A 12,639-nucleotide genomic window follows, 5' to 3' on the forward strand; every position below is an offset into this window, starting at 1 on the left:
TAAATCTCTTTCCATAAACCTTTATTTCATGTTGTGTAATTCACATCCTCTCTATATAACATTGATACATACATTAAAGCAGACTTTTAGATTTTCTGAGGAAAATGTGAGTGGTGCTTGTCCATGCAAAACTCACATTTTACAGTACATTTACATTTATGCCAAATGCTTTTGCCAAAACGACTTGCACTGCATTCAAAGTATATATTTTATCAATTCATGCATTCATGCCAGAAGAAAATCACCCCAATCTGCACAAAGTGAGGCATCGTTCATGTGTGCAGCACAAACTATGTGGGAAGGGTTACATGAAGACCTTTAACATTTAGAGTTAAGAGTTTAAAACAACGCTGAACCCAGAGTAAGTGCAAACCAGCATTGAAATTCATTAAATAAAAAGGTAACTACACTTTAAGAATAAAATGTTCAATATTCTATATAGAACACGGTGGTTCTTGAATCAATTTCTAAAGTGCCCCATTATGCTTTTTTAAAACATTTGTTTTGGATGTCTTCTACAATAGGTTTACATGCATCCAAGTCCAAAAAACACTTCTCTCAAATAGTCTGAAAACGGTTTGTTCGAAAAAAAATTGTCTCTGCTCTGAATGGTCAGATGGCCCAGTCTGTTGTGATTGGTCTACTTTGTTCTGATTGGTCAGGTGGCCCATTCTGTTGTGATTGGTCTACTCTTATCTGATTGGTCAGGTGGCCCAGTCTGTAGTGTTTGGTCTACTCTTTTCTGATTGGTCAGGTGGCCCAGTCTGTTGTGATTGGTCTACTCTAGTCTGATTGGTCACTTGGCCCAGTCTGTCGTGATTGGTCTACTCTGCTCTTGCTGCTCATTTTGGCAGTTCAGAATGAATTATTTCTTTATTTGTTGTGCACTTTGATCTTTAAATCTTTGCAGATATTTTACATCCACAAACAGCTGTAAACATGAAAGGTAATATTCAAAAAGCATTATAGGGGCACTTTAAAGAAGGCTTTATGCCAAAACATTTAAATATAAGGAGAATGTCTTAAATGACTGCATGACAGTTTCATGTTTAACAGATTATTTGAATTTTTCTAGTGATAAAGAATGTTTATGAGATGCTTAATTCATAAAATGAATTAAAATAAAAAGTGGATTTAAATTAATTGATTTTTAATTAACTAAATCCATAAAATGATCCCATAATGGGAAACCCTAAAAGGTTCTATAAATGAAGCGCCTGACAGAACCCTTTAAGATTCTACATAGAACCTTTTCTTCTAAGAGTGTACATTTAGCAAACTCAGCAACCCAGTTTCTGCAGTGTCAGACAAACACTAGCATGGAAGCTTGATTGATTAGGAGAGTTTGTCTGAATGATTGTGAGTGTGGCAGGAGAGATATTGTCGCAATTTGACTGTCAAGCGGAGAAAAAGTCAGAACAGCATCTCTATAAAGCAGCTGTTATTGTCTGTCACACCGTGGATAATTATCGTTTGCTATTGTGAAGAACGCATGCACATTAATTTTTTCCCTGTCTCTATCCCTCGCACACACATACCCACACAGTGGATTTGAGACACTGTCGCAATGCTCTTTTGAGTGACTCTGAGATATGGTGTTGGGTCAATCCAGCAACACAACCGCCAATCAAACACGAAATCCGTATCAGCAATCCACAGACACACTATTCAAACAAATCCTTTCTTTCTCTGTCTTCTAGTAGGCTACTATGTCATGCAAGCCAAGAGGACAAATCTCTGTCCTCTCTCCTCTGCTCCCGAAGAAATCAGTTCATTTTTCTGAGATTACTCTCCAAACAGATCAGTGCTTACTGTAAAGCATTTTGCTACTCCTACCTAAATCCTTTGGTCTAATTGTCCAAAAAACAATAATTGAATACAAGATACATAAGATCCCTAAAAAGCAACACTGCATAAGATTTTAAGACTTGTTTAAACAGAGTATCTATTTAATCAAGTGCATTTACCAAAAAGTTCAAAAGTTAAAAACAATTGACAATAAATCTGCCAGTGAAGTAAGACCAAATACATTCTTTCATGATATACTCTATGAAAACAATTAATATATTATTCAGGGTTGCATATTTATCTTTTTTAAGTTTTTTTTTTTAAATTAGTGGAAAACAAGCAAGAAAAGACTAATTGAAAATGCAACTTATTTTTTGCAGGTTATACTTTTATCCAACGTAAGTCCCTTTGAATAAAAACATCAGCTATATGTAAAAATGCAAATGTAATAGGGTTTTAGGGTCTGCATGTTCAAATCAGTAATCCCAAGTACAATGCAAAAATACTTCTGCGTGTAGCTCGTCCTGCAACAGACACAAATATAATAAATGATGCAAAACAGTCATAGTCAAATAAATAAAACTGTTCCTTACATCCTCATCACCATCACCCTTTATCATACCTGTCTGGTTAGTCAGTACAGTACACAGTTTTATTTCATGAAGCAATTAGACAAAATCAGTAGCAATATATCCAAGTCTTAATGACGAAACTGATCCATCTAGAGACCAATATCATAGGCCACTCAGAATACATTAGAAACCACATAGCAACACATTAAGACCACTGCAAATACTTAGAAACTGAATAGCTAGAAACCACTCAAAACACCTTAGCAATGACTCAGCAACACATCAAAACCAATTAGTAACCGTATTGCAACTTTAAAACCATTTAGAAATCCTTATCCAGTAGATTGTACAAATTGTAGTCCGTTACTGATTCCAAATGTCTGTGTGTGCGATTCCACAAACCTGGAAGAGACCTTGTTAACGGATATAAGCAGAAGTCTTTTATAGAATTAGGGACAATCAATAAATTATGAAGAGTTTACTGTCATTGTGTGAATAACATATCATGTAATCAATAAATAAGTAACAGTATTTTACAGCACTGTCCTTTGCAGCCCCATAGCAACATGTTAAAACCACTAAGAACACCTTAACAACCACAGCAACACCCTGTCAACCACTCAGCATAGTGGTGCGAGTTCTGCATAGGCAAACACAATCGTAATTTTAAGAATCTAGTTCATCTAATCACAATCATACACAAGTAGGTCTTACCAAGCCCATCTTCTCACACATCCAGACCACTTTTCATTCACTCCCTCTCCTTTCTCATTCTCTGTAGTTAGTGTTAATGGATATCTGTCAGGACGAAAGCCGAGAGAGACTAATGGAAGCGCTCGCGGTTATGAAGATGAATGTATATCTGGTTGTATCACTGATGAGCGTCTACCTCATCTCCACCATTAGTACAGCGGCTCACTCCATTTAAGGACCCTTACCAAAGTTCTTGGTGCACTAATGACATCTGCTCCTCACTGCAGGACGCCTTTTGAGGAACTTGCACAGAGATTTTTAACTCTAGAGGAGAAATGGAGCAACTTGTACCCAAACTGTTTTTATGTTGGTTAGTATATCTGTCCATTAATCCTTTTCTGTTTTGTCCTTTTGTATCTTTGTAGATTTGCTCTTCCATAATTTAAGAAACATATTTTTAAGTTATGTGAATATCAGGAGACAGATGTTATGTCATTCAAGTATCAACTTGTTCTCAGAGATGTGTCTTAAAATGAAAAGAAATGCTAACTTAAACAAATGCGATAATTATAGACATCCAGTAAAATTATAGGTTTATGAAATTAATGTGGATATCATTGCTTAGATCATTTTATAATCATTACATTTGAATTACATTCATGACACTCAAATTGCATTTGATAATAGGGCTGCAAGACACACACACACACACACACACACACACACACACACACACACACACACACACACACACACACACACACACACATATATACACATATATATATATATTTTACAGTACGTGCACTTTCAATGTACTTGCAGTGTTCTTACCACAAAAGTAATGAGTAGTGTAAGGTAATGGGTTAAGTTAAGGTTTAGGGGTAGGTTCAGGGTTAGTACCTAGTTAGTGTCATTATTACAATAAGTACATAGTACATGCGAAACAGGACTGTAAAACAAAGTGCTATCGAAAATTCAAGTGGAAAGATGTTGTTTGTTTAACTGTTCATTTTATGATCACAGAAAGAGCTTTGAGTTGGGTTTTGTAAAGCATATTCCGAAGTGTGAACACCCAAATGTGTAAAGTCTGCATGATACAGAAGTTGCAATCATCTTTACTTCTCTATTTTGACATATCCCGAGTGAAACGGCTTCTCAAACAAGATCAAATGCAGGGCAGAACTTGATTTTGTCCATGGGGAATTGATTGGATGGTTGGGATTTGCTATTGGTGGATCTCATGTGAGTGACAGGTTGCCCCGCCCTCAAACCAGTAAGCACATCATCAGAGAAGAGAACAGATGAGCGGCAAGAGCGAGGGGAATTTATTTTGATTAACGATTATGAGGGCACATGAACTTCAATAATAATGATGTGCACGGATGAATCATTTATCATAAATACTACAATATTCCATTAAAAAGTCTTCAGATAAAAAGTAATTTTTCATCTTTTTAAAGTTAATATTATTTTCTACGCATACGCACTCCCCAAAAAACATCTCATTTTGTTCTGCATATAACTTCATTGCTGTCTAGAAGGAAAAATTGACATCTCATTTGTGATTTTACATACCTATGGGGTTTCTTATAAAACTGATCCAGTAACGATGCTAATTGAGCTCAATTCTGGCTCACTTACTGTAAAAGGCCCCAGTATGAAATCACACAGCTCAGATCCATCAATTAAAACATTGACGGGTAAAAAAAGCAAGTCTAAAATTCTTTGACAGCTCTGTCTTGAAACATATGTCACTCAGCAAGCCGAACACTTTACCTCCCAGCATGATATACCTAGCTAACAGCACTGGCTAGCATAAAAAAGCTACAGACACCAGGCTACACGAGGGCTAATGCTCTTTTGAGCAGCTGCTAGCAGTGTGAGCGACAATAAACCTACTAGCATGACAGCCTTTGGCTATAGATGTGGGCACAGTTGTGTTGTGTTTGCTGTAATGATGAATGGTTAGACAGTGGGTAGTTCAGACCAGAGTGGTTTAGGCTCAGTGTAGCCACCAACGGGCTGGCTGAATATTAAAGGCAGCAAGTATTAAGAAACCCAGCGGTGAGACCGCGTGGCCACTGGCCAGACCGAGCATGTGTGCCTGTGAACGTGCTAGCATGGACGCTAAATTGGCCAGTTTCCAAAACAAGGCTGGAAATCCATGTTCAAACACCTAGGTGTGAAATGCAACAGTGCTAAAGGCAGACAGACTGAAAGAGAGTGGGAAAAAGGATCAGCTTGTTCTCCACTTCATGCCTAATGGAAACATTTTATTTCTCTCTCACGGCCTTCTTCAATTTATGCCATCAGCCACCCCTCTCTTAGTTGCGTTGTGACATGTCTATGCGTAGGAGGACACGATATTTAGAATTATTTCATTTTCATCAACATTTTCATCATCATCAGAGAAGGCAAAAATGAGGTATGTTGTGCAAACTGCTTACGGTATTGCGCGCACACCCCGATTCAGCTCAGAAAAATCACTTTTGCATGCACTCACACACTTTCATTTTTCATGTTCATGCCACTGCCAATGAATTAACAAAGCTAAATTCTTTATTAAACCTGCTGGACCGTTATCAATGCAAATTTGACAATGCGATCAGGCACTGCCTCTCCCGCTCTCTCAGTCTGTTTCTCTGCCAGAGGGAATATAAGGTCATTACTGCTCTAATTTAAATCTAAAATAGCGGCAGATTGCAGAATGTGCGTGTGAGGAGAATCATAAGAACAATATAAGATTTGCAGAGTCGGTCAACAACGAGAAACAACCTCTGGTCTCCATACTGCAAATCATTAGCCTTTGCCTTGCTTTCTCACACAGCTAACATCCTAGTGTCACACTTTTGCAAAGTCTTGGTCACTTCGCAGATTTTTATGGCCACGATTAGAAACAGAACATCTGACTGATGTGTAAAGCGTCCAAGCACAGTTCGTTTTGGTTTGATGTATCAGGAATGGGTAAATAACAAATAGATTAGGAATGCATGATATACAGTATATATTGGTACCATATTTGTTTTCAGTCACTATTACAGATTGGCATCAAATGGAAGTCCTTTTTATCCCTAGTGTGACATATATCTGAGTGAAATGGCTTCTCGAACAAGAACAAATGTAGGGCCGGACTTGATTTTGTCCATGGGGAATTGATTGGATGGTTGTGGTTTGCTATTGGTGGATCTCATGTGAGTGACTGGTTGCTCCGCCCTCACGTCAGTAAACACATCATCAGAGAAGAGATGAGCTGCAAGAGCGAGGGGAAGTTATTTTAGTTTATTAAGTTTAATTGTGCATGCTTATTTTCCCTGTTTTTACATTTAGATTGTATGTAGTTAATGGCAGAGACAAAGTTAAAATATTTGAAAACACAAATTAAAAAGACCATTGAAAGTAATCTTAAGAACAAACTAGGGTAACTAAAAAATGCAGTAAGTTTTTGTGGGTATATATATACATACATACATACATACATACATACACACATACATACATATTTACAGTATTCAGACAAAAAAGTTAGAATTTTAATATTGGCCATAAAATGGAAATAATTGTCAGCTTATATTGGTATCAGTCATATGTTTTATATACTAATTCTTTCCCAAAAAAATCGAAAATATCACAATAATAGACGCTGTAGAATGTCTCTAAAATCTAGTGCTATACCTTCTGGAACAATCTTTGGAAAGCGAACCAGTGATGCCTTAAAATGCTGCCTCCGTAGACAGTTCACTGCGATTGGAACAGAGCAACACAGAGTTCCAGTTCGACTCTGTTTAGTAGTCAAGAAGTTTCTCTCTCTCTCACACACACACACACACACACACTGCAAGTGAAGCATGCTGTGGCCTGACACGCTTTGATGGAAGTTCAACTCAGAGCTGCAGAGGAACAGTAACAGTGTCTGGAAAAGAGAAACAGACCGCTGAGATCTTCACTCTCCCGACAGACTGAGACTAAAAAAAATACACATAAAAACTGTGTATTCTGTATTACTGGATCTCTTCTACTCGGCCACAGTCAACAGGAACCTTTCAAAAGCTAACAGGGTACAAACTAGGGTTGTCACAATACCAAACAGTCAGTAGTCTGTTTATAGTCAAAACCACAGTAAAAACATTATGCTATTGAACACACGGCTTTATTTAAAAAGTTATATTAGTGATATTAACTAATATTAATAATATTAAGTTATATTAACAGTAAGAGTTTACAATAAGATTAAATTTGTTCATGTAATTACATTTTAATGCTGTATTGTTCGTTGTTCATGAAAAAATTAAAAGTATTTTTTGTTACCATTTCATATTAGCATTTACTGATACTAATGTATAGAACCTTATTGTAATATGTTGCCAAATTAACTCCAGTGGCAATTCAATTAAACCAAGAGCTTGTAGCATTCAAGTATTTCTCAATGAAGTAAATATTGTGCATTTCTACTAATTATTCTTGTAAAGGGTCTAAAATAAAGAACAAATAAATAAATGAAGAGCAATGAGTGGCTTTGTCTTTTAATTACAAATATTTTTGATTAATATGGCCAAAATGACGTTGGCAGGTCTATTAGGCTTAATTTACATTGCAAATCCTATCGCACAGATCCCATATTTTGACACAAATCCAATTATTATTTTTGTCTTGCCTGTTTACATTCACTTAAGACCAAGTGGCTGTGTACATTAATACCTCGCCAAGATGGGCATTTTGGCCAAGAAGCACATTCATATTCTCAGCCACATTAGCCTGGTTTACACTCAAGAGGAAAAGTGCCATCACTGTAAGCCTCGCAGCAGTGTGCATCGCCTCTAAAAGGTCCTACTTTGTGCAGCAGTGCACCACAAAATTTACTGCAATACCACTGGATGAATTTCAATCAAGAATAGAAAAGCAGATGCGTTGTTTTTTTCAAAGCAGATGATAAATATGCCAAACAATATTAAAAGCACCATGTTTTAACCTCCAAATTAATTGCATGAAGATGCAGCTTTTCAGTCAATGAGTGCATTTGTACTTGTACAATCAATAAAAATGCCCAAACAATACACTAATGATTGTAATGAATATAAATTCAGGTTCTACCAGAAAGACTCGGGAGATATAATGATGTAACAAAGCATTCATTTATTGACAGCCCAGCAAGCAATTATTTATAAAGTTATTTGGCGTAGGCCCTGTCCGTAGTTCATAATCCGAGGGTAGCGGATCTGCATTTCCTGCCTGAAGCCGAAGGCAGGGGCACAGCCGACCCCCCTAGGAGGTATGGACAGGGCCATCCTGGTGGTGGTGGGTAGGGTGGAGGTAGTTGTCGCGACAGCATCTTTTATACAGAGTATAAGGACGTGATTGGATAGATGTGAAGGTAATAAGTGACGTAGTAATTAACTCTTCCTGGCAGAACTTTATGCTAAAGCTTTCATTTCTTGTACAGCTATTTTGCAGTGTATAAGATTACACATTTCTTTAACAAGTAATGGGAGATTATTTTAAATGTAAAACTTAAAACGTTGACTAATATAAAAACAATAAATTATTAACTGCAAACGTAAGTACTTGTGTGCAGAACCAGCATAAATTCTGGTTATTACACTCTCAGGGCTAGTTCAATCAGAAAAAGTTTTTGCGGTTAAAAGATTCTTTTTTTTAAAGTTGAACTTGAGAGCCACATTTTTAGAATGCCGCATCATGCAAGCGTTCGAAAGAGCGCAACAGTCAAGTCTAGCTTGTGTCATACTTTAAAAAACAATGGAAAAGTAGCACAGTGGAATGGAAAAACTTGTTCTGTGTGAACAAAAAAGGTTAAATGGGGTTCTATATAGAACCCTAGGGTTTTGATTCAATTTTAAAGTAAGTTTTATGACAAAAATGTTCTATATAAAGAGACATCAAGCACAGTGTTAGTTTTGGCAGGTCATGTCAGTCAAGCTCACATTAGCTGACTCTCAGCTGGTCCACGTCTATCTAAAGGTTCTACACTTTTAAAAAGAAAATGTTCTTTATTGGCATCTCTTGTTCCATGAATAACCTTTAACATCAATGGAACCTTTCAATTGCACAAAAGGTTCTTTATAGCGGAAAACAATTTCTTAAGATTGTTAAAATGTTCTTCACACCAAAAAATAAATAAATAAATAAACTTATGTATGAAGTGGCTGATAAAACCCTTTAAAGGGGAAATGAAGCAGTCAGTCAAGTTTACATAATTTACAAGATGGATTTCCACTATAATCAAAAATTATATAAGAAACATGACAAATGTGAACATATAAAAGAAACACCGTTATATCTTTCGCGGCAAGGGCGCCGCCATTGTGCAGTATTATAACCGGTGACATCACGGGGTTGGTTTGCTCTGTGCTGAGTTCAGTAAAATACAGTGAAAGATGCATGTAAGCTGGTCGAACCAGCGAACAACTAACGTTAGGTACAGTCATTGTTAGCTAACAGCTGTAAGCATGAACTAGCTAACGCTAACTTAGTGTTTAGCTAGTGAACTTTATTAGTACCAGACAAAAAGACGACGTCTAACGTTAACAAACTGCACATGGAAACATTGTTTGCGATGTCTGCCATCATATTCCTGTCTCTTGTCAACACCATGGTTGCAATACATGGTCAAGATCAGCGTCTTGACAGCATATGGATTGTGCTATCGTGGCGTAATAATCTGTTTGGTTGTAAAATGTATTACCTGAATGAAATGAAATCGAATGTGTCGTCCTGTGGAATCATTCATTCACAGACAGCTTACGAAGATGTTCAACTTATAAAGATCTTCAATGCTGGCAAATAGATTTGCAAATTTGCTTTCACTAGACTGTACTGTAGGTAGGTCCACGGCCACTTCATCCAACGCTCTTGATGTTCTTAATTCTTCCTGTTACAACTCCGAGTCGAGTGTGAATTGAAAGCGCTTCAGTGATTCAGTGCGTGCAGGAAACCGAACAGATCATTCAAACTGATTCGCGAACCGATTTAGACAGATCTCCCAAATCTCGTTATATGCAGGGCCATACAAATTATGGTGTTATGGTGTGTTAGGTGTAGCTCATACCTGTCAACACTACCGTTTTCCCCAAGAATCTCCCGTATTTCACATCCATCTCCCGCCCCCTTCCCGTTTTGTTATTTCTCCCGTGTAACTCCCGTAATTTGAAAGGCCCAAATCTCGTTATATGCAGGGATGCAAACGGCGCACTTTATTCGAATAAAAACATGTTGTTAAATGCGTAGTTTTCCAAGCACGCTGTATCTTTTTTATGGGCATGATGACCGATGCTCAATTTACAAATGAATCACTCTTTTTTTTAGTCGATTCTGTTCAAAGACTTCATCAAACATGTTGGCAGATATGTCTAAATCGGTTCGCGAATCAGTTTGAATGATCAGTTCGGTTTCCTGCACGCACTGAATCACTGAGGCGCTTTCAATTCACACTCGACTCTGAGTCGTAACAGGAAGATTCGTAAGCTGTCTGTGAATGAATGATTCCACAGGACGATACATTTGATTTCATTTCATTCAGGTAATACATTTTACAACCAAACAGATTATTACGCTACGATAGCACAATCCATATGCTGTCAAGACGCTGATCTTGACCATGTATTGCAACCATGGTGTTGACAAGAGACAGGAATATGATGGCAGACATCGCAAATAATGTTTCCATGTGCAGTTTGTTAACGTTAGACGTCGTCTTTTTGTCTGGTACTAATAAAGTTCACTAGCTAAACACTAAGTTAGCGTTAGCTAGTTCATGCTTACAGCTGTTAGCTAACAATGACTGTACCTAACGTTAGTTGTTCGCTGGTTCGACCAGCTTACATGCATCTTTCACTGTATTTTACTGAACTCAGCACAGAGCAAACCAACCCCGTGATGTCACCGGTTATAATACTGCACAATGGCGGCGCCCTTGCCGCGAAAGATATAACGGTGTTTCTTTTATATGTTAACATTTGTCATGTTAGGGTGGTGATGGCGCAATGGATAAGACAATTGCCTTTGGTGTGAGAGACCCGGGTTCGAATCTACTGTGAGACACCAATGTGTCCCTGAGCAAGACACTTAACCCCTAGTTGCTCCAGAGGCGTGCGACCTCTGACATATATAGCAATTGTAAGTCGCTTTGGATAAAAGCGTCAGCTAAATGAATAAATGTAAAATGTTTGTTATATAATTTTTGATTAAAGTGGAAATCCATCTTATAATTCATGTAAACTTGACTGACTACTTCATTTCCCCTTTAAGGTTCTATATAGAGCCTTTTCTTCTATGAGTAGGAGGTTGTTGTTTTTTTGTCATTTTGTCCATAAGCTACATTAAGCCTTTAAGGTGCCATTGTTACAGTGTAATTATATATTTAAGTACTGAGTAATAATACTTAACCCTTTCACACGTAAATTTAAAATATTCTAACTGACCCCCCAGCGTGAGTTTTTCAAGGTGACCGTTATTTAGAACTTGTCACTTTAATGTTTCCATGGTGACGCGTCATTGCTTGTCACGTGGCACAGCGCAACTACAACACAGCGCTTAATGAATGATGATCTGCTTTTACATCATTTTTCCTTTTTTATTAAAAATATACACAACTGTATTAGCTATAGCATGAAACACTGATATTCCGATTGTCAAATATGTGCAAGTGGATGTGTTTTGTTGTTTAAACACCTTTATAACGATCGCGTTAGTTGAGCTGTATGCGCGATGGGCGGCGCCATGTTAGTTTGTTTCACAGTTCAGAGAATAGGATCTGTTGGATTTACAACACGTCAATTCCTCCACTTCTCACGAAATACATGAAAGTAAGTGGCCGGTGAACTGGGAGAAGAATAGGGTAAAATGTAAAGCTACTTACACAATGTTTATATGAATAAAAGTGTAATAAAAGTATAATGAAAAGGATTATTATTGCCGCTTCCATAGACATCAGTGTGTTTTTTACAAACTCAAAATCATTGTTTTGCTAGTAATTATGTGTATTTAAGTGTCTGAAACCTAAAATAAACATTATGTGTTTGAAAACCCTCAATAGCTGTGATATATGACAGCACTGAGTGCGTCTGTCTCTGGCTCAGCGCCAGTCAACGCGCGAAAGCACGTTTGAATTTAGCAGTTCAAACGTGATGCACGTGATGCACTGTGATGCACTGACCGTTCTAATCACACCGGTGTGATCGTACGCTCCAGGGACCAGCCAAGACTGATCACACCGGTGTGATCGTACGTGTGAAAGGGTTAACTACATGTACTTACTAAAGGGTTAGGGAAGTTTTAGATTTTGGTAGAGGGTTAGTTGCATGTAATTAAGCATAATTTACTCTTTTACATGTAACATATGTAACAAGGACACTGTAAGATAAAGTGTTACCACCTTTTTTCATAAGTTTATCTTGAAATGTTCCACTTGTGTTAATATCTAAAATAAATAAAAATACATTTCCAGAGTAGAAAAAACACACTCATATTCAACATGCAATTTATAAAAAGTCTTAATATCTTTTGCAATATTGCATCTTGAGTAAATGTATTAGTTTTTCAGTAAAAACATCTGAAGATCCTTAAAATAAGT

This window comes from Siphateles boraxobius, unplaced genomic scaffold (assembly GCF_051911475.1).
Source record: "Siphateles boraxobius isolate OS27281-9 unplaced genomic scaffold, OSU_SipBor_1 6, whole genome shotgun sequence".
Lineage (NCBI taxonomy): Eukaryota > Metazoa > Chordata > Actinopteri > Cypriniformes > Leuciscidae > Siphateles > Siphateles boraxobius.